The 23,975-nt window shown below is 38.9% G+C and overlaps 1 protein-coding gene across 10 annotated transcripts in view; it reads left to right on the forward strand.

Moving 5' to 3' along the window:
* The window catches only part of LOC124154162 (tau-tubulin kinase homolog Asator), a 168,514-nt gene that overhangs the window by 95,824 nt on the left and 48,715 nt on the right, over positions 1 to 23,975 (forward strand). Inside the window, exons 1-2 of one of the 10 annotated variants that reach the window (XM_046527709.1) lie at positions 846 to 882; positions 1,007 to 1,008. The exons of 7 other annotated variants lie outside the window; for them this stretch is intronic. The gene's annotated coding sequence lies outside the window, so the exon portion shown is untranslated. 2 more of the 10 variants (XM_046527706.1, XM_046527705.1) reach the window with 2 other exon arrangements.

Consider the following 23,975-nt stretch of genomic DNA (forward strand, 5'->3'; position numbering starts at 1 on the left):
TAACCTGTGATAAACGCTGGTTCCTTTAATCTTTGTTGTAAATAAATAATTCTATATTAACTCATTTGCATTCATCCACTGGTTAAATTACAGCGTTCAAAATTTCATGTTATATTATAAAATTAATTTCGTCGTTACTACTTTAAACAATAAACCCAACTCACTGTATGGTGCTATTTTTGCGAAAAATAACTAGTATTAAAATTATTCCAAAAATGTCTTAATTTTGGTGATGAATTGGATATAGCAGAAAATATAAAGAATATTGACGCTTATCAAAGTATTTAATCGAGTAGTACACTAAGTCAGTTATCCCCTTAAAGTATACAAATTTTGACGGCTCTCTCTCATGTGAAAAGATGCGAGTTGCTGATAATGTTGTCTACCATGAAAAGAATGACTAACTGTAGATAAATAATTTTTTTGAGATCATTTAATGAAGTCATTGTGAGAAATAATTTTCTATTTATTGACACAATTTTAATTTAAAATGACGAATTTATGTGACATTATCTAATATTCTAATTATGTTTTATTGTGTAGACATTAGTTTTAACTGTGTACATCTTACTAACGTTAATGTAATAGTTTGAACGAGAGTGAGTTAAATTATCGGCACTGAAATTATAATGGAATGAAATTAATTATTTCAGGGCTCTAATAATTTCTTCCTCAGCCGTAATTCGGCCTGTCAGAATTCGGCAGGCTACCGCTGCATTGAAACTCCCGCCAGCTTGTTGCGCGTTTCTTCTGTTTGAAATCTATATAGTTAGTCGCCAGTCCGCTAGATGGCAATTCAGCTGCCTCAGCCATTCTCCCCGAAAATTTATTTCAGAAGGCTTAAAATGGCTGCTTCTGTGTCGGGCGAGGAGGGTTCAGAAGGTAGGAATTCGTGTTTTATTATCCATTCTACCGATATCATTCGCTCATAATTTTTGTGTGGTGAATTTGATAATCTACTGTAGTCCTTATGTGTTTGTATATTGTTCTTCCATGTCTATAATAGTGGTGAGCAATATAGTCGCTATGAGTCACTCGTAAACGAGATATTCGTCTGCTACCAGTGGAACCTTGATGTGTTATCCCTTGTGAGATGTTTTTCGCTTGGAATATTACGTTCAACTAACAGAAATGAAGGTATTTTAGTGCATCGTTGATCAGTGGTTGGAATTTGTGCATATTTTTATTCATTAGAGTATGTTCCATCGGCTTTCCTTGCACCCTCCATGGTTCGCTGCTTCTTGGTGTGCACCAGTGTATTTTATGTGCCTGATCATATCTTCAATTGAAGTGAATGGCATTTCTCAGCTGTCTCAAGGGAAATTTTAGCTATTGCTGAGTACCGACGTTCAGTGTTGAGTGCAAGTGCACCTGAAAGGAAGTCATAGCAATGAGGCTTGGTGATTATGTGCAAATTTTGGCTATTATTTCGTAGCATTAGGTTTTAGTGGTTGCTTAACATTTCATCAGTTTTATAATTGTGTGGAATTCGAATTTCCCTCTTTGGACGACGTTACATCGACGCGGATTCGTCCCGCCGCTGCGGCAGTGTTGACAGATCAATAGATACTCTCATTGCGATATTGAAGCGTCGGCCCACCACGGCGCTGCCCGCGCCACTTAGAGAGGGAGGAGCCGTGACCTGGGTGGGGCTCGAACCCTAGGACTCCTCCCAAAGGAAAGGAGGGATTGACCTTTCTAACCCTCTCTCTTCCCTCAAAACCTTCCTATTTAGTCTGGGCTGCCCATCTCCGTCTATTTCCCTTGCTGCTGACTAATGACTTCGCCAGATGTGGGCGGCGACACTCGATCTCTCGAGAAACTTACGTCTGTAACGTAATCTTCCTTCGTGGACATTTGTGGTTGGAAAGTATTAAGTTGGAAACCGTTCGTGTCAGGTTACTTTTCGCCTCGCTATTGTGTCATCTGCCGCACAATGTGTTTTTTGGCTTGCTTAATCCCCCCGTGTATCCCTCAAGGTTGGCGCGAGTACATGCCTTGATTCCGTCACAATTAAAGTTTTCTTCATATTGCAGTAAACAAGTCTGCTTGCTTCTTGTCGGTTTTTTTTGTTGCATCTGTCATCGCGTGATACCCCGCGTCATTTAGGCTGGTATTCCCTTTCGTTCCTGTAAAAGGGGTGCATTGGAGATAGTCGCTACTTATTAAACGGCACGCGATCTCCTCGTTCAAACGAATCACGCAAATTACGATAAGTAGTAAAAAGGTATTAAACTTATAGCTCTATCAAATTAGATGGTAAAATTTTGTGGTGGTCAAGTTGATTTTCAGTCGCCAACAACTCAGATGATTCAGACCTCATGGTCACTATAGATACACCTTTTTAAGGAGAATCTATTGAAAAATAATTATTTCAGTCTCCTAGTGATTCAAACTGAAGGCTTATTTGCAGGGGCGATGATAGAGCTTACCTAAGCCACATGGCGCGTGAATTTCACGAATTCGAAGTGGGGGTGGGAGACGGTTTCTTTCCTTGGGTTTTCAGGAGCAGCCAGGATTTTCTTCGGCGGTGTTCAAAGGCTTCACCAGGATTTGAACCCAGACCCTTCGGTCTGTAGCTAAACTTCTATTCGCCTGGCAGCCGCAGTATCTTATTATCTCCATTTTTTTTTTTTAGTTCATTGACTGGCTGCGACGCTCTCTAAGTAAATCCATCGCATCTCCGGGTGCATGAACTGGGCTTCACGCAAGGCATCATCGCAGGCGTGTGAGAGACTGCCGTTTAGAAACCGATTGTTGAGGGGATCAGCTATTTCATTGTTGTGGCTCTCATTTTCTCTGTTGCGAGCGAGCTGTTTTTATCCGTTTTATCCCAACGGCTGGCTACAATTGTTGAGTTTGCTGTCATTTAAAAAACTAGATAATCCATGTATGACTATAGTCCCTCCTCACGGCTGTGAATGAATGCTGTGCTGAAGATTTCTCATCCTAGTTTGGATCTTGATTGCGTGGATAAAATTCCATTTAAGATATTATAGGCTATCGATTTGTCGCACGTGCGTGATTCCCTGACTCATCGATCAGCGATTTGGATATGCGTTTCATATCACATGGCCTGCACGGAGAGGGTCGGATGTCTGTGTCCGGATGACTTATGAGTGGGCGCAGTACTACTCATAAGGACACATTCCAGCCCGTAGTATTTCCGGTTTCATTGTCCGGTGACGTTTTCCGTAGCGGTGACTTACGATCGCGTAGCGCGATTGTGATCCGAGGAACTTTTGGCAGTGAGACCCTACAGTGAATATCAATTTAGGCCCTCCTTAACTTCGCTGAATCAGTGGCGTCATTTCAGTTTTTAAATTCGAGTGGAAGGGACTACTGTGAGTAAGAGGCTTACAAGGATCTTCCTCCGATTTTTTTTTTACCATTTAGTGAAATTCTTGGGCGGTGATATCGGATGTTTATCTCGTTAATCAGATATTTGGTAATTGAATTTGAGCTGTTCTCCTCCAACGTAGTTACCATGACAGAGCACTACAGTTACAGCCTTAGCATTTAAGGTCGACTTATTTCTTATTCTGGTGATTTTATGAGTTTTGTACCTTTACGTAGTATTTTTTCTCCATAGAATAATTCCTACTTTTCTGTATTCAGCCTAAAACATAATACAATGTTAATTACGCTTGATCGTAGTGTTTGTGGTGGCTATTAAAAGTTTTTGGGGCCCTTAGCCACCCCCGAATCACGTATGTGCTGAACACACTTGTGTATCGACGCTGTATTTGCCGTTTTTTCTCTAGCCTTGGTTCAGAAATATATTTTAGGAGCAGTAATTCGTTGTGTAAGCGTTTTTAATTGTCATTGACTGGGATGGATGAGTTGATAGAATCATTTTCCCTTTTAGGAACGATAAATTGCTCGTTTACTCATGGAGTGAGTAGAAGGCCTGGGAAATTGAACTGCGTGAGTGTTGTTTGAGTGTTGTTGGAGCGATGACGGCTTGTCAGTCATGAGAAATGCGTTCGGTCATCCCATTCTTAGGCCTAATGGAATCGAGAGCCTTCAATACGCGTGATTTCATTCTCTCATGCCTTCAGCGAAGTCCTCTGCGGCCTTCAGTTCCTTTTGTATAAAATCTTACTTTTTTTATAATCAAAACTTTACGTTAAGTCGTTTATATTTGTAGGCGTAAGTACATTTACGGGGGGTTTCATGGGGCACGCGCCCCATGTTTCGGCGGCAGCGAAGCCCCCCCCCCCCCACACGTTTATAGAAATAGACAAGATTTATATTACAGTTATATTTTACGGTTGTTTTGTTTGCATATTACGGAGCCTCAATCATTTAATTTCATAATGATAACTTTCATGTTAAAGTAAAATGAATATTTCGCATAGTTATTGGTTTATGTTGTTTTTAGCCTCAAATGTAATAAGACCGTTTGCCTGTCAGGCCCTTGTCACCCCCACTTCCCCAGAAAAAAACTCTGGATCCGGCCGTGTTTGTAGGCATTTGATGTATCATGTTTGGTACCAAAGTTAGCCGTGTTCGTTGCTTGTAAATTGTCAACGTCGAGATTTTATATGGAGATATCGATTGAGCCAAAAATCTCTCTTGTCAAACAGCAAGAGATCTTATAACATCATATTTATAAATGCTTATATCCTTAAGTTCTTTTCACTCTCTCTTCTTGCTACCGCAGAGTTCAAAAACGATCTACCTGGAATCTTGTTGGGGCTGATTTTCGAGGAAGTAGTTATGCGGTGTTTTCTGGTTTTCATTTCTTGAACCCGCAAAATGGTATTTTTGCCGTGGCGGTTTTTCTGGCTGAACGTCAGCAGCACGCCGATAGCGCCGTGGCGACAAGTATGTAATCGTATTTCTCATCTTATTATTTTCCTTATTTCGTTAATTTCATACTATTTTTGAGGAACCACCACCATAGCGACTGGTGAGTAAGCGATACGATAATTTTCTGTCCTAGGATTTTCATCTTTATTCCTTTTTTTTCGTAATTTTGGAATTTGGTCTAGTTATTGATTTTATTTGTTTTAAAGTAGTATGGCGAACTTTTGCGCATCCTTTCGTCATTATTGGTCAAACCTCGTGAAAAAATTAACTAAAAATTCGTCTCATCTTTTCGTATGAAATCTCCATAGAACCTTCGTGAATCATGTGTTTCTTATACTGCTGCGTTACGTATTCTTATTATAATTATTTTTCTGTTCTGCTGAAGGTATAATATTGTGAATGATTCCGTAAAAATTTTTCTTTATGAGAATGAGATCCCTTAATGAACGGTTATAGCATTCCTTCCGTTTTTAGCACCTCTCTTAGGTGATTTTCGCTGTCACAATTGGTTTTCATAACTTTTTTGGTGTAGATTGTTTTGAATTTTTTGCTTCTGTGTCTTTCTATATTCACCTGGTATTTATTAATATTAATTGCTTCCTGCATGTCTTCCCAAGATTTATCTCGTCATTTTAACATGAGAAAGCTCTATAGCGACATTCATAATATCTTACTCCTTATATAAGTTTTTCTTACGTTACTGTTAGTGTTAGCGACGGGATCATCGGTAATGCTATGGGAAGACGTAAGGATTTCCCTGTGTGTTATGTTGTGGACCATTTCTCTGGCATTGCACCTAATGTTTTCCTATGCTGCCAGCGTTTCCGAAGACGACTTGTCTGTCAATTTAAGGCCATGATGTCTGTGCTGTCAGATGATATAGCTGTAGGTTGTGGTATCTTAACACTGCCTCCTTTCTGGATCTGAGATTTCTGCGGCGTTTTTCCTCATTTTTAATGATTTTCGGCTGTTCCTCCGCGTCGTGTTGTCTAAAGGCGACTACAGTTTCTCCAGTCATCCTGCTGGCGTCTTCACTTCAGCAGATCCTTCTCAGAGGGGCCTTCTGACTGGAAGACGTCATTAGGATGGCTGGAGAAACTGTTGTCGCCTTTAGACTACACTACTCGGAGGAACGCCCAAAAGCCGTCATTTATGTGGCTCTTATCTTTCATGATTTTCGCAATCAAAATGATTTTGATTAATTAATGTTGTGAGTAGCATATCTTGCAGTGGATTTCTTAGCTAAGTTCGCAGTATTGTGTTTGGCCAGGACAAATTCTCGAGGAATTTTAAAGTGCTACGCGTCGTCTCAAAATTCATCCCCGTGCGGCCTTCAGTTGTCTTTTTTTCGCGAGCAGGTTGATGGCCTGGCCGGCCGCACCCGATGCCAGCCACGTATCTTTGATCCGCATTCGAGTGGCACACTCTCATCACAATCAGGTTTGAGAATTTTGTTGGGTCACCACAATTACGAGTCCCTTCAAATTGCGAAAATATTCGAGTTTGTGGACACTCCTGGGCGCGCGATGGCTTTTGATGCTGCAGTCAGGCACGTAGCCAGAAATTTGTTTCAGGGGTGTGGGCCAAGTCCACCGGGACTATTCAACCACCCTTTTGAGTGCCGAAAGTGTGAGGAAGAATCCTAGTCCCTTCTCGCTGTTGGGACGTTTTATCGTGATATTTCGCCGCAGTTACAAAAATCTAAATTTATAAATAATCCTATTTTGATGCAATTGATAACATGTGAATGCACCTATTTCATAGCCAGCTCCACTCATTATTTTTTTGTAAATTTGAAGAAACGTATATGGGTGTTGTATATACGTTTCTTCAAGTTTCGGGCTTACATAACCCCGACCTGGCTTTTTGCCTGATGCCAGTAAGCGATTGAGGACCGTCGAAATATCATTGTAGCCCACCCGAAAAGTGGTTTGAATTTGCGGAAAAATATCAATTTTTATCTCTATCGTCATCATCATTAGCTACATGCCTGGCATTAATTAGTCGTAGTTCTCCGCTGAATTACCAGAGTAGGTTATCTTGTCACATTTACGTACTTCTTTGTTATATCCTTCTTGTCTTTTTTCTATCACATGCGAGCGTTTCCTAATGCACTGATTTTCCTGTTTTCGTCCCGTCTTATGGTACTAAATGCGTGAGAAAATCCGGCTCGCAGAAAGGGAAATTGGTGAAAAAAATGTCCGTCATCAACCCCTTTCTATCAAGTTTTTTTTTTGCCCACGAATATAAGCTCCCTTTGAATCCAGAGAAACCCCTCTTCGTAAAACCTAACCTCACTCAACTCTCGGCGACTTTTTCCCCCGCAAAGTGCGTAGTAGCAGTTGTGAATCGGCTGTTGGAGTTTCATCTTGATGTTTTCATGATGGTGTTGTTTCCGCAAGTTGATGAATTCCAGGACGCACCGACCTGGGTGTTTTCCGTCATGTTCGCACGTGCCGCACGAGAATAAAAACGGGAATCGTGAAGGTCAGATCATTATCAATCTGCGAAACTTAAAGAATTGACACATTTTTTAGATTAAGCTAGTTACACAAAATTAGTTAGTGATCTATTATTTCGCAAATACTCGGGATGCCGAAATCCTTGCCAGTATTATATAGGATAGTCCGTACTATATTTGAGAATAATCCATGTAAGCGCTGGAAAATAATTCACAAATCTCGTCGTCAGGGGGAGGCACTGGGAGATCGATAACACAAGCCAACATGGGTTTGTTTTATTTGCGACACGCGTAGGCGGATCCAAGGGGGGTTGAAGGGTTTAAACTCTAAACTCCCTACCACTAGTAAAATGAAAGTTACAATTTTTAAAAGCATGTATCCAAAATATGCCATTACGTAGAGAATTTCCTGTTTCAGAACACTTTTTGAAAATCATTTTTTAGATGCGTATTTTTTTAAATTCCCGAACATGCCGTTATACAGGACGTGTCCAATCTTCTGGTGGCGATAGTGTTTAAAATGAGTTGTTCACATCTTTTTATCGTAGATAATGATAAAACTGCAAATTTTCAAATGAAAAACAGCATCAACTCTACGAATTTATTTCCTGGGAGCTAATGAGATGTATAGCTTTATCATGTAGTAATTATTTCAGTGTCTCATGTATTTATGTGGAGTTTTACATAGTCTTCTGCAGCAGCAGATTTTTCAGTCTGTTTCTATTTTTATTTTAAGTGCTGCATGTAACTTCTATTATCCTAGTAAATGATGAAATAGCGCAAATCGACGTGTTTGCTATTTTGCTGTTGTTGTGCGTTAAGGATTAAGAAATTTCCTTGGATTGACTTGGTAATTGGGTGGTAATTGTGGGGCCCATTTGTATCCCCGCGCGTTGCACGGCTCGCGTAACTACGTACTAATTGTCGGGAAGGACTTGAATAGCTTTTTCTCGAGATCATTATGAAGCGAAGCGTATAGTGGAATACTTTTTATGGAACTGTTTATTCACCCTTTAGCTCATCGTGATTGTTTCATATATTCTTGAGTTCCTGTTCTCCTTGGTCTGTGTTTTGTGATTCTTATTCCCTTTTACACCGATTTCAACTCCCTAAACCCACTCTATTTACTACACATGCCGCGTATATTTTTCTCCAGATTTTACTCTTTACCAGCCTTTACATTCCTGCGGGTCGAATTGACATAGATACATGAAACGACTACCTGGGATATATATATATATTATTGATTAATAAATATTTCTCGTGTAAATATAGTGGATTCAAGCGATGAAATGTCTCCATAAACTGTGAACGTGAATGTTTTTTCCTATTGGGGAGCGAAAACTGGCTTCATCAGGAAGGATATCGGGAAAAATTAGCATAAGAGTGGGAAGAATGGGCTAGTTAATTGCGGAATGACTTAAGATAGTCCATATTAGAGAGTGATTAGCATATCGGATCGTGGACGCTGAGGGAGGATGATAAAAGACTGGCAGCTTTCGAGATTTTGCGTGGCGAATTCAAGTGAGACGAAAAGGAAGTGCTGGGGAAAGAGGGGCAACTCGAGGAGATATGGAAGAGACGGAGGGTTTGGTGAAATGAGCACCGGGTGGGGAGAAAATGCTGAAAACTCTGCGAACAGTCAGAGGGAGGGATTTTAGACAAACAACAGCGAGGAACGAAGAGAGCAGGGTGTATGGTTAGTATGGAAAGGAATAAGCCTAATAAGAATAAGCTCTATCAGCTAAAGACGGAAGTTCACTGTGTGTAGGCAATCCATCAAGGTTGATTCGTACAATTCTTCGCTTTGGTAGCCCTAACCGGTGAAATACTTGTAGATGATAACAATACGAGATAATATAAATAGTTATTTGGGCCTCATAAAAGTTCTCTGGGGTCAGCGGGTTTTCGTCCCATAAGTCTTTAAGCGTTTTGCTTTATTTTCTATGTCACAGCCTCTGAGATATTTCAGTGTTTCTTTGCTCATTTAGCCCCGTATTAATATATTTTATTTTTTATCCACTAAGCTCACTGGACCTCTCTCTCCTTTTTTACCAAGATAGTGAAAACACATAATTGTCTGTCTCGGTATCTAGAAAGGCGTGCATGTAATAATTCCGAAACCGGCTTCGTCTTGAGTTTTTTAGATTTTTTTCAAAAGCGCAATTTATCATCGATCTAATGCATTTTATTTGTTGTTTGTGCAAAACTAAACTTATTCAGCAGCAGTTCAGCCCATAAATGTGTATTGAGACCAATTGTTGCATTTATATTTTAATTTTTTTGTGCACATTTTGCTACCCTAACATTCATAGCGATTCTTCCTTAATACTCTTTATACGTCTTATCGATATCGCGAAAATGTTATCATCAATCGCAGATTCGGTCAGATTTCAAATTAATCCCCACTGCTGTATTTGCCGTGATTTGACTATATTCCATTTACGGTAAAGTGAATTAATGCTTATCCAGCACTCATATCTTTTTTCCACTCTATTTTATCGCATTCTCGGAGATTAAAACTGCGGATCGGGAAAATTCTCCCCATTTATCTCAAGTATTTTAAATTCTACTGGCTTACATTTAAGTTAACTTCTTTCCCCCTCGAGAAATCGCTATACCGTAATACACTTTATGGAGTTGCACGCTGGCTGTATTTTCCGTTCATTTTCCCGAGTGCACCATTGTAATGTTACGGGAAAGAATAGCAAAATATCAGGAAAACAGGGTGAATAGAGGTAGGAATTATTTGATAAAATATTCTGGTTATTGGTAGGTATCATTGAGCTATTATTACCAACAATTTATAAATGTTGATACAATCAATGTATTGAATAAAAACAATGTGCGATTGCGAGGTAATATCTACAGAAATGCGATAGCGATTTCTCGAGGGGAAAAGGAGTTCATTTAAATGTAAGCCAGTGGAATTCATCAAAGGAAGGATAGGTTGATTTATTGCAAATATCCCTTTCAAAGATTCTTAGATTGAGGTTACAGAATAATCATGATTTGGAGAGGGGGTGATGCGTGAAGTTTCAGGGGAAGGGCACGTTTGGGAATTCCGCTATTCTTTCAATTTTTAGGTCTACTCGCTAAGTGTTTCTATCATTTCACTCTCCTGTTGCCGCTCAAAGTAGTCGTCGCTGTTGTTAGTTTTTCATATGTTATATTTATTACGTTATTTTATGCGTCATTGCAATTTCTCAATGAATGACGCATTCGCTTGCCCTCGTAAATCCTGAAAATCACATACGATTCCATCACATTTTATCCATTATCACTCACTAACTCAGTGACGTAATCCGAAAGCCGGTTTGGTTTTGTGAGGTTAGAATTCACCCCGTATTCAACCCCACTCTTGTGATTGTCGTACAATCAGGGTGGGTTGTGGGAGGGTGAGGGGCAATTTCCTCTCCCTATGCCACTTAACATCCTATCATTTGTTGGTGGCTTCAATGGCTTCTCTCCGATTTGAAGCTCTGGACCCTTCTATCTGTAGCCAAACTCCTCTCTCCCAGTAAGAATCCCTTCGGATTTAATTAAATTTCTTAATTTGACGTAACGAGTGTGTCTACTATCACTTTCCTCTCTTTTTCTTTCCTACTCAAGTCATTGACTCATCGTTTTCCAAGTTCTTGTTCATTTCCCGTAGAGCCCATGCCGTAGCCAAAGAAATTTTTCTTGAGAAGGGATACGTCTTCCCTCTAAGTAATGTAGAACTTTAATGAATAACAGACCGTAGTCAAATAACCCTAATTACGAACTCTTTTATTTTTTTAAGTAAATATGCAGTATGTAGTTTAATGGCTAGTTTTCTGGCTCCGAGGGCGGATTCAGCATCAATTTGGGGGGGGGGGGGGGGGGGGGGTTATGATCTGGGTTCATGGAATATGGAATACCCTCCGTGAGATAGAGGCGTTTTTACAGTAGGGAGTGCTACGCTCTACGATAAATAAAACTCAAACTTCTCTCACGCTTTTGACTTGTAGACATGCATTTGCATATAATCTCCCTTTACTCTTTTACAAGGATGCAAAAACTATTAAACTAATAAAAATAAATAATAATTGATCAAATTTGGGGGGTCATGACCCCTGCGTCATCTGCCCCTGTCTAGCATCTCCCGCCACACTCCAATTACGGCAGCTTGCGAGGAAGTATGTTGGTGTAGATTTGAAGTTGATGGGTTAGGTGGGAGGGTTCATTCAAAACTGTATCTCCCAAAAAATTTCAGGGGTGTTTAAGCCCCTCTGACTTCCCCCTTCACCACCAATCTTACGAGTTGCTCTATCTCACAATAATCTACTATTCCTTGGCATAAGCTTCTAAGCTTTCCTCATCCACTTCGCAATCTCTGGCTCCCTCTTAAGTTTATTGACGTAACGTCTTCGACCATCATGCCCTTCCACGTGTTCTCTTTATAATCTCTGGATATTTTTTTTCTTTCTCCAGTCATTGATCGTGGTACACACGAATTACTCCCTCCCGATAGATCAGAAATATCACGTTATATTCCGTCCAATATTGTCTTCCATAGTAACTCTGTTCTGAATTTTTTCTGTCCAGTTCTTCGCTCAGCATCTATTCATATGTTATTCACCGTCAACGAAACATCACCACTTTGAAGGAGAAAACCTTTCAATAAAAAAGCAATTAGAAGACAAATGTCTGCGATCCGAAACTTATTTCCTTCAACTTCGAAAATAACGTTTGTAGTTTTTTGTTCATTTTCTCTTATTTTTATTTTGTCGAATTTTCATATCTCCTGAAAGTTGTAATTTTATGAAGTTTGAATTGCGATCCATTTTTATCATCGGCGTAGAATTAGGTGTATTGTTTTTAAATTCCAGAGGCGCATTTTACCTTTTTTACTGTAAGATATGGAGCGTCACGATGAAATTTATTGTTCTGTGAATTAGCAAACTTTGAGGAAGTTTGGACCGATTGTGTGAATGGTATTCATTTAAGATACCTCTCTCTTTTTTCTTTCAATGAGGTAGTAAACATTGTATCCCATATTTAATCGGCTAATACATCATTTACAACCTCTTGTATAATTAATTTGACAATTAATCGGTAACAGTCATAGTGTAAGTGCTGTAACAGTCTCTCTAAAAATATCGCTCTTTGCTGGCAGTGAGGTCACTATGAATGGAAAGAAGGTCAAAACTGCGTGTCACTAGCGCCAGTCCTTACTCAAGCCATACCTATTCAATCAAAGGACCCCGTGTTAGTCGACCACCGCGTTATCTCGCTTCTGGTGGGTGATACCAATCGGGCCTCTGTCCTACACAATGAAGCGCCTGCGGGAAATCCTGATAGCCTACCGTGTTAGTTACTAGTTATACTGTTTTTATTCATGTCAGCTTATCGCTTTAGTTGAATACTTGTTTGCTTGATATCTCACGTTAGCCGTCGCCCGTCGTTATCTGTGAAAAAGAACTTCGAATTTATCGGTATTTTTCCTAAAATAGTGCAAGCAGCAGTAAATTCTTCGGAATTTAATTTACCTGCAATCTGATTATACATTAAATATCTAATTTCCGAAAGACGTAGGTAGAGTTCAAATTACTTTCAAATGATGCTTCGTTGGCTGTTTATAATCATCTTAAGTCAGCAGGTGTAGGATTTGTTCGATGTAAATCTCCAATCAGCTAATCTGTTCTTTCATCACCTGTGCCAGATACCTCATCCGGGGCTTTCCTTTGCCGTAACTCCCTTCTTTTGAATCGGATTTTATTCGATTTAAGTATTCGTTGATATCTGAATCTGTGGCATTGTTCCTCATTATTTTTAAATTCTAAAATCTTTTATTGATTACTTTCGCTTATGTTAGATATATTTTTTGTAAATATTGCCTATGTAGAGAGTACGTTGAAGGCAATAATTGCGCGTCGGCAAATAATTGCTCATCTCCAACGTTTTATGAATACTGCGAGTAATTCATACCAGTTTCCGGAATCGTGTCGTTCGTGTACAACAAGGTATCGACATAATCCGTTGTAAATTTTAATACCCATCGTGGTCGGATTCCGTGCGGTATTTTAAAATATTTTCTCTCAAAATATATTTTCAAAATATTTTTTTCTAATATTTTTTCTGCATATGCCGTCAATAATCGAGATATCACCTAAATAATTGCATGTAGTTTTAAAAAATACAGCCGGAATCAAATCTACTCAAATTCAGCTGTTTTCAAATGGAGCTCTTACTTTTTTCAATCCAGTAATTATTTTACTTCTCGCACGCGAGAAATAATCTTGAATTATAATAGATAAATATCAGCCCGGCGATTTCTTTTTAGCTTCGTTTTCGTTTTATATACTTGCTTGATATATTACATAGCTGGGTAATATACTTTTATTTTTAACGAGTTTTTAATGAGCTGTATTGTCAATTCTTGCTCTCCCGTTCTTTTTTCCCTCCTGAACGAGCATGCTCGAGAAAAAATAATCTTTTCCCCTCGTTACAGGAATTAGTATGTCCTCCTTTTCCGCATTTTTCGTATTTTGCCGTGTAATGAGAATTCGCTTTGACACGGTCCCTCCACAAATCAAAACAATCAACGTATTCCCTCCTTTGCGTTGCTGTATTGAAAAAAACATCGCTTTCGTGCATGATATCCGTCGTGTTAATAAATAAACCTTCATGGTATGGCACATTGGCGCGTAGATTGTTTTATGACTATTCTAGCGAAGACTTCATCAGCATCATACGCTGAGAAAATGCCATTTACCGCATTATTTAATTATTATATTTTTCATTTAACGGTAATTCCTGCAGTTTGAGTCTTGCGAAATTCTCATTCAACTAATGTACTTCAACTTCATTTTTTACGGAATTAATTTGCTAATAGCTCGGGCAGTAGTTTTGTGAGTGGTCTGATTTATTGTCACCATCTGTTTAATGCTTTTTCAATGCTATGTTCTTCCCCGATGACATTTGTTTCCAGCAGTTATTTACATTTTTTCTGCGCATTTGTTAGGACTGTCGTGAAAACCCTTTCAAATTTGCTTAATTTTTAATTCAGTTTTCGTGAAATGTAGCTTGAATAGCCCATTTATTCATCAATATTCAGTTTAATAAAAATGGGTTTGCAATTCAGAATTTAAAGAATAAGCAATTAAGTAGAAATTTCCCTGAAAACTGCGTACACCACTTTTATCTTTGGAATCTCTAATTAATGCTTTGTATTGCGATAAATCCGGCGAAGGAAAGTTTAGCGAGGGTGGGGGGGGGGGGGAGGAGGCGTTATCACGACCGAAAATCGGAGGGGTCTGACTCGGTGGGTCCCGCATTGATTTTCGGCTCCGCTAATGATTATGCATCGCTTGGGCGGATGGTCTCCTGTGCGCGTTCGTGTGTGTGTGCGTTTTTGGTGTTCGTATCATCCCCGCATCCTAGCCCATCAATTAGGGCTGGCGTCCGACGCACGCTCTCCCCATGTCGCTCCGGTGTTAGCTCCAGTCTAGAGGGCTCAATCATCTTCCCCCTTGGTCCCATGAAGTGGTTTTATGACCATAACTTGTACCACTAAACCGTTTTCTACCCGTACACCTATTTTACTCGACTCGAATTCGAACTCTTTCGTCTCGCATCCTTGAACCCTCTGCCGGAATCATATTCCCTTCTAATCCTGCTTTTGTTGTTAAAATAAATACTTGCACTTTTCTAAGATTATTATTGGAAATAGTCGTGTAAAATTTCAATACGGTAGAATTCCACTCTATCACGCTTGGATTTTCGGATTTTACGTCTTCTATCGCATTGTCCTCTACGAAGTGTGATGCCATAGAGTAAATATCATCAATCTTGATTGATAAATGATAATTAGGCTTCCGAAGCTGTTTAGGTGGATCCTGGTTTGAGGCCTGGTCAAAACGAATCCTTTTCGCCTTGGACTTTTCAAACTTCATGCACGTGTGTGTTCGAACGTAAAGATAAATTTTTAAAATTGGCAATTTTCCACCAAAACTTAAAAAAGTAAAAACTTAAAAAAAAGTAACTTACAATTTATCCATGGTAAATATGAATAAAATTAAAATGTGTTCTTGGGGAAAATAGTCAAATTTTCATTCACTACAATATTCCTCAAATTCAAGCGTAAATCGACAGGTTTTATGAACTCCGTAGCAGTTTACTGCTGACTGATCCGCGGTCATTTCCCAAGATATAGTTAGCGTGACTTTGGCGGTCCGAGGCTCTTGCTGAAATTATTTTCGGGCTTTCGATTATTGCTTAAACAATTGCGTGAGTGTAGTTACAAATGAATCGGTGTCAGGTATTAAAAAGATATCCTTGATCTCCTTGGGCCGAATTTTAATTTACAAAAAAATAAAATATTTGCTACTACATTACATGTGTAGCTTAGCTTCTATCATTATTGACTTCGGCAAAGACTTCTGTTCTATGGAAAAAGTATTCGCAATAAAAATTGTCTTTCTCTTCAGTTTCGCGATTTTTACGCGCTCTTTTCAGGCTCATTTTTTAATTAAATTCATCAACGAATTTTTTCTCTTGTTCCACCTTATCAATTTATTTTAATTTCTCTTTTGTAATCGGTTATGTAATGTAAATGTTCTTCTTCTTCCCATACCCATGGTAGAGGAACGAGATTGTAGATTGTTCGCCCACCCATTTCTAATGACGCGACATCTATTCTTGGATTCGCTATTTTTACAGATGTCTCTGATGTTTTTTACCACTCTTTTGTCTCGCATCCTTGATCACAGATCCATTTCTCTGAATTATTTTTAATCGCCGTTGGAGTTGGAAAAACAAGTTTTATCATCTTTATATATTTCTTCTCGTTTTATGTAACTCTTGGAGATATTCGCAATCATCAATTCGCTATATTTCTCTGGATCGATATATCTCCTCTTGACCTATTCCTTGAAGCACATGCTATCTTTGAAATGATCTTTTTGTCACATCTCCATATTTTTACAGGCTTTCTATAGGTGTGTAATTTATCTCGGAATTGGTTCTTGCTTTAATGCCATTTTCCTCATTGTACTATCTTGGAGCATTTTCGTTCGGCATATCAAGCTTATGAATTTTGTAGAAAACTTTCTTGGCTAGAGGTATTGTTCGCTGGGTGTTTCTTCGCTTTTCCGTTTTTTATAGGAATTCGATAGGCGTGTAATTTTTCTTGAAATTTGTATTTTGCATTAATGTCATTTTCCTTGTTGTACTATCTTGGAGCAATGTCGTTCGGCGCATGAAGCTTATAAGTTAAAGATCTTTGAAGGAAACTTTCTTTGCTTGAGATATTCTTCGCTGGGCGCTTCATATTGCAGATGTTTTCCTGGTTATTTTCATCTCATTTTCGTTTTTTTCCCTATGATTTAGATATCCTTCTTTTGGCCGTCTTATGTTACGCAATTGATTCACTTCCTACAGTAGGTGTTTTGGGTCTTTTCTCTTTCGCAGCAGTGAGATAAAGTCTCTCATTCATATCGCATCGATCCACTTCACCCCGTCTCGGGCGTCGACGCAACTAACCTCCCCACCCTATCTCCTTTCCCTCCCCCCTCCCTCCCTCTCACTTTCTCTATTTCTTTCTCCATGGAGTGCCCCTCGTCCATGGCGGATTCATTCCTTCAGTCTGAGAAGCCTTTTCTTCAATTCTACTAATTTTTTTAACGCCCATGAAACAGTCTCTGCCGTTCCTTCATGGTAATATTATGTACTTCTCATTTCAAAAGTGGGAGCGTGGTAGATAGATAGATAATGTTTATTTTCTCTATAAATAATTTTCTTCAGAGCATGAATATTAGGATTGTCCTCGGTGGATTCATTCCTTCAGTCTGATAAGCCCTTCTTCAATTCAACTCATTTTTTAACATCTATGAAACCGTCTCCGTCGTTACTTAACGGAAATATTTTTATACTTTTCATTTTAAAAGTGGGGGAGCGTGGTAGATAGATACATAATGTTTATTAGCTTCATAAATGTATTTCTTTAGAGCATGAAAGTGTATTAAAATACATGACAGAGCTTTTGACTGATGAGATTTTCCAGAAAATATTGCCAAAGCAAAACGTACATCCGCTTCAAGGACGTTAAACGTCAAATGAATAGAAAACATAAACAAATGCATGCATATTGTGTCATAGAGTACTGACCGAAGGTACTCGGGTTCAAATACTGGGTGAAGCCTTTGGACACCCTGTAGAAAAGTCCTCGCGATGTGAGGTGGACTCAGGAAAGGAACGGACCACCTCACCTTGAATGTGTGGTATTCACCCGCTGCTGCTGAATCTGGGGTTAGTTCAATCCTCACCTATCTAAAACAACCTTAGCGTTGAATCGAGCAGTGAGTAATATCGAAATGTAATTTACCCGTTAAGTTCAACTTTGGATACAGAATTTTTAGAGTAAAAGTACATACATACCTCCTAATGCAAGCGAGGCTATTTTTCCCCCAAGGTTTCTCAATAGTCTGAAGCCGGAGGTGCAATGGGTCGGTGTTATTTATAGATGATCCTCGTACGAATTAAAAATATTTTGAGGTGAGAATCCCTAATATTATTAAGGTCAGTATTCAAAGATTCTACTAACTATACCGAATAAATTTTTAGGAATGCAGGGTAATTGGATGGATAGATTACTCTTTAATTTAATTAAAGGGCAACTTCCTCGTTAATATGGTTTCAATGCAGACTATTTTCTCCTAGAATCCTGTAAAAAGCCAAAACTTAATTTTTTAAATAATATTACCGTGAAAATTCCCTGTAGTTGTATTGAAGTGAATTTCTCTGTAAGTTGCCATAAATTCTTGAGATTAATAGTCCCCAGAAATAATTATTTTAAGTGTGTATGCATTTGGTGACGAATGCTGAAAAGAAAACCGTGATTTTACATCTAAGTAATGCGACCACAAACACAGGAGTTCGAAATAGTTGGAGCCTGTTGATTGGTTGAAGCCAAATTTGCTATGGAAGCCTTTACAGTGATTCGGGTTATCAACGTGCGAAAACCCCGGATGAATGAAATAGGAGCCAAAATCGTTCTCTGCGACTGTTCTTATAACAGTCTTATACTATGCCATAAAACCTCTCTCAGCCTTCAAAAGTGGGAGCGTTTCCAATTTTTCCTATGCCTACCGGGTTATATTTCACTCGCCTGGCGAGTATTTTTTTCTGGAAGGGCATTATTTTTATTTTAGTTGCCACTCATCCATGATCGCCTGGAAAAGGGTAACTCTTTCCAAATTCATCGACCATTTTTCTATTGATTGAAAATAATGATTACGTGCGAAGTGGTTTTTTTTTGTCCAGCTTCCATGGCGGATATTCTTTCGTTTTTTTCATATTTTTTCCACCTAGGTGCAAACCTAGCATTTCGATTGTGATTATATGATTTCAAAAATGCTTCCTTTCGGCTAGGATCTTCTGAAGTGTCAAACCTTACGTTTGAAAATTTTTCTGTCATTTTTATTCCCTGTTTAAAATTTTATCTTAATTTAAATTAAAGTGGATGTTAATCAAACGTGAAATTGCACAATTCTGCGTGATATTATTGGCGCCCAAGAACTAGTATGCAAAGAAACTCATCGTGCGCCAATAAGTTGAGTGAATAATTGTGTAATGACTCATGTAATCAATATTGATGATTTCCACCGCAAATATGCCGCAAACCGTGTATGATAAAAGTGTATATTGGTAGAAATAAGCTGTAGAACCCATTGCCTAGTTTAAACGCTGGAAAGGAAATGAAATAATTATGTAGTGTAAAATAAAGATAGCAGGATCGTGGATCGAATTTTAATCAGAAGTTATAAAGAGCAGCAGGGTGTGTGTGGAAACGGAAGGTACATTCCTAATACCATGAGATGCCTTAAGGGAAGGACTTATGGGCTGGCTATTATTTGCGAACAAAGCAACGCGCCATTAATTGCGTCTATCGCGGAATCGCAGACGATGAACGGGCTGAGTTCCGCTGACCCGAGAGCGTGGTCATTCAACCCATCGCCGCGGATCGGAAGTTGGAGGGTGCTTGCTAATCAGTGCGAGTTTTTCAGCACCAGAGTGACTAATTTGCGATAATGGTCTGAGGATGCCTCGACGATTTTATGCAGTTTGGCAACTTGATTAAAGTCGCTAGGCTTGTATAAAATTTGATTCAGGAAGTCAGAGGCGCAGCTAGGAATTAAGGCTGGGGGGGGGGTTTAGGTGCAACTAATACCGGTGTGTGTGGGGTATGGAATACCCACCAGGATAAGCGATAGGTGCGAAATTAATAAATTGCGGAATTTTAAGATAAATTGTTCAAAATGGTGAGTTTTACAGTTTTTTGAGGGATATTTTGTTAATCCTTACACTATTCTATTAGTGATATCAATGCAATTAAGTAAAATGGATTAAACTTAAAAAAAATTCTGAGCTCTGGGGGGGGGTTTTATCCCCCCTCGCTGCGCCACTGCAGGAAGTCCCCTTGGATACGAAGTTTTCATTTTTATAATAAAATGAGAAATACTTCCTTTCCTCCGATATGTTAATCATAATCACGTGTACTCTTGAAAGTCGCCGAATGAGACCGAAATGGGTTGGGTCATTTGTAATTTATTGGTAGAAAAGAGCAAAATTTTTCATTTGCTTCATCAAAATGATATATAACTTCCTCACAAATCTTGAAACTCTCAGAATATGATCTTCTAATTTTAGTCTGTCGTCTGTCTTTCTGAGTGACTGTCGCTAAATAATGGAAATTGAGCCCACCACGTTATATTTTTGGAAAATAATACCACTCGAAGTGTTGCGTAGCATAAAAGAGATCATAAAAATACAGTTTAGTCCCGTTGCCTGCGACTTTTTTTTTGTTCTTAGCAATTTTTTGCTGTAAATGAATTCAAAATAGTTATTTGAATGAAAGCATCGCAACTTTCGGATCGAGCACGATGAAAAAGCGTTAATCCAAAACTATATTTATTCAAATGTCCTAATTCTATGCACTCCAATTCTTATATTTGGTAAGTATGTTTTATTAATTTCTCTTCAGGGTTGTTCAGCGTATATCAATTCCTTTCCATTTTTTCAGCGATTATGTTGTCATCCTCAGGGCGGATAATTTAATTATGTTATTGGGAGACAAATATCTACCATTTAGTATTTTACATAAATTTTATTGCGTTGTTTCACTTTGACTTCAAATACTAAATGGTTGACTTTTCCCTTCAAGTTATATTCTTAAATTCCCAGCCTTGAGGTGACAGTGGAATTTGCCAAACGGTGGCGAGGAATTAATGTAAACATTTATTGGCCGACGCACAAGAGAATTTTAAAACATACCAATCACACCAAGTGATGAAGAAATGCATTCATAAATATGTTTAGTATCGAAGGATCGTGAACCGCGGATCAAGGCAGGTGGCGCGTGAGGCCAACGCGAAATAGCGGAGGATATTTTTGAGTATTCGTTGATCCTGCCTTGGAATCTCGCGGAAATGGCCGTATAGATTTTCGGTTTGGTTTAGATTCGTTCTCTTCCGCGTCTGATAGCAGGGTCCTGGTCGCGCCTTGGCAGAGAGAAGTGTTTAAATGAATTCGGGAGTGGGTTGACGAGGAAGTGGAGCCACGGCAGGCGAGTTTACGCAATGCTAAATTCAGAAGACTCTTCTGCGGTCTGAGGAACGAATTATGATGCGGAAGGATCTCAATCGATTGATTAACCAGGTTTCTTCTATAGAGTCGAATTATTAGACTATGGTTATTAACTACTCATTGTCAGGAGAAGTCGAAATAAATCGAAAAAATATGTCCAAAATATACAAATATCCGAAATGTCTAACTTGAAAAAGAAACTTTAAAAAGTCGGAAATTTACTGAAAAATCTAAATTTATGAAAATGCAAGACAGATGGTTTTTTACTTCTCGTTTAACAGGAATTCCTAGCTTTCAATTAGAATGTATAATAAATAGACGTGGCTGCGAAGTACTAATTTGTAGACTAGAATTTGTAGATTCAGTAACTCAAATGATGCCATTCACAGAGGCGCCGACTTATAATAAATATTGGGGGGGCCCATATCGGAGGTCTTGCTCCGGGAAGAGGTTAAATTCAAAGTTTGTCGCAGCACCGAAACACTATCATGATTCATACCACTTGTTTTAAGTTAACCTGCGCACTACCTTATGATTTGTTTTAACACATTGTTGAATTTATTTTAAAAGGTAACTATCGTCAAGCATGGGAAATAAAAAATACCTATATATTTTTGTGATTTCACAAAGCATGATATAACTAAATTATTTTCCTGAATTATTGAGGGGGCTCCCCCCCCCCCCCCCCCCCCCCAAACGAATCTTTGAGGCGGCTCGGGCCCCCTCAGGCCCCATGGAGTCGGCGCCACTGGTCATTCACATAGATGACGTTAAAAATTAAAAATCATTATGCACACTTCTTCTTCATGAGCTGGCAGTAGTTGTCTTACCCTAACTATATTTGAAAAACTGCAGCAAAATTAATAACAATCATGTTACTTGACTGGAAATCGAACTACGGACTCGCCATTTGATGCATTAGATGGTTGTCCTTTCCATTCTAGATTAAGGGTTTTTGCCGTGAAAAGTCTGGAATTTCTTTTTTTCAAATTTTTACTCTGCTTTCTTATTTCCAAACATTTTAGCACTCTCACTGTCTTTTCGAAAATGTGTTTTTACAAAGAGAATACAAAAATTGCGGTCTCTGTGTACAGTTGGTCGGTGGGGAAATGATCATAGCATAGTGAGCAAATGATCACTCTCTATGAAAACCCTTTAAACTGCCGAGCCGCATTGCATTTATGTGGAATCCGTCTTTTCTATCCTATCTCCAACCTGGAAGCCAACCGTTGGCAAATGTGATTTTGTCGCTTCCCGGTAGTTTTTTAAGAAAAGCGCACCTCCGATGCCTTATGAGGGTAGGACGTAGTCTGCTGTGGTGTGTCTTTTCTATTTGTGCCATGTGAGTGAATACACTCGAGATGTGGTAAATTTGGTCGAATACATGTGATTTGAAGTGAAAACTTTACCGTTGGCAGCGACTAATTTTCAAGTGGCTTATCGCAAAAAAATAATATATCAACCAATGATTTTCTTTACAGTATCGTTGGTGATTGAAGTATTATTTTTTTCCTACCGTGAATAGCGAGATGCTAGGGAAGTTGGAGCCGTATCTAGCGGCGAATGACGTCTTCTTGGCGATATATCCCTCTTTATGTTAGCCTTGCGAAAAATCGTTCGTAGCCCATTGGAAATTGCTCCAGTGACAGTTTTGACTTCCATTCATTTTTATCGGGTATAAGGCATCATATGGATTCGGAATTGGAGGTTTTTATTGATCTTCGCTCCCCCAGTGAGGCACTCTGTGTATTTCAAAGGAAATCGAATGGTGATACACATTTTGATTTCATCAAGTAACCAGCCGGGATAGAGTTCAAAGTATCGTAATAACAGAATTTCAAAGTAGAATTATAGCTTTTTTGTCTTGGTGTGTTCAATTTGATTGCGCTGCAATGAACTGCGAAAACTCGGTGAATTATTCCTGGCTCATTCCCCATTGCTCAGCTCACCTCTTTCCATCAAAAATTAATTTTCTTACCTGTACAAATTTTATTTTCAACGGGTAAGCCCTTCCGAGTGCGAGAGTTATTGTATAAGTGAATGTTGATACCCCTAATGCTATCTTTTCCCTTGGTGCTGGATGATAATATTTAAATTGCGTGGCATGTTAACTTCTAAATTACAATAACAACTTTTAAACTTATAAACTTAAAAATTTGAGCTGTCAATTACAATGAATATATTACTTAGAGGTGCTCACCTGGTATTTTCGCTGGTTATTTGCGGTGCTGTTGTTGTGTTTTGTTATTTTGAAGTCCAAATGCATTGTTCTCTTCTTTCTGATAGTGACGAATCATATGTTGTTTCCACTCTCATTGACGTTCATCGCGTTGTGTGCTTTGCAGAAATAATTCGTTGATGTGCGGTGTTTTTTTGCTAGTCTTGGGCAATTTGATTCCGTCATCTTGTCCAATCCTCTTGTTTAGCTATCATTCTTTGCTTCCAACACCCAGCATACCAGTTCTTCGTCTCCCTTTCGTCTTTGGAACGCTCTTGGAAATTTTAGTATCGATCGGACCCGTTTTCGGGGTTCTCGTGCCGCTAACAAACGTGAATTTGGTCGAGTTGATGTATGGCCCGAACTACACTCTCGCTAATTAAGCCGGCTATTTAAATGTCATCAGTAGCGAGGAGCGTGGTTTTCATCGAAAGACCTTTGAGGGTACTTTGTCTTCAAATGAAGAGGAAAGAGTCGGAGTTTGGTACTTTTGAAAATGGTGGCTTTTTATGGGAATCCGCGTTGTTTGAGTAAAGAAACATGGAACAAGCGCTTCCAAGGGCATTTTTCACTCTGACTCCATTGTTTACTCGTATCTTGAAGTAAGACAGTGATATCATAAATGTGTATGATCTTAAATAGAAAAGGCAGTGAATCACATCATTCCGTATAAGTCCAGGGCGCCGTTGCCTCTTAGATTAGATAATTGTTACATCTTCTTTTCCACCTTGATGCATTTTTCTCTTTACGTTCTTCGCATTCGTCCGCTTTTAGGTCGCGTAGCCAGAAAAAACTTTCGGGGGGAAAGTGGTTTGCGGGGGAATTTATTTCGGGACGGGTACACTTGGAGGGAATGCCTAACTAACCCCTAGA

This window comes from Ischnura elegans, chromosome 2 (genome assembly GCF_921293095.1).
Source record: "Ischnura elegans chromosome 2, ioIscEleg1.1, whole genome shotgun sequence".
Lineage (NCBI taxonomy): Eukaryota > Metazoa > Arthropoda > Insecta > Odonata > Coenagrionidae > Ischnura > Ischnura elegans.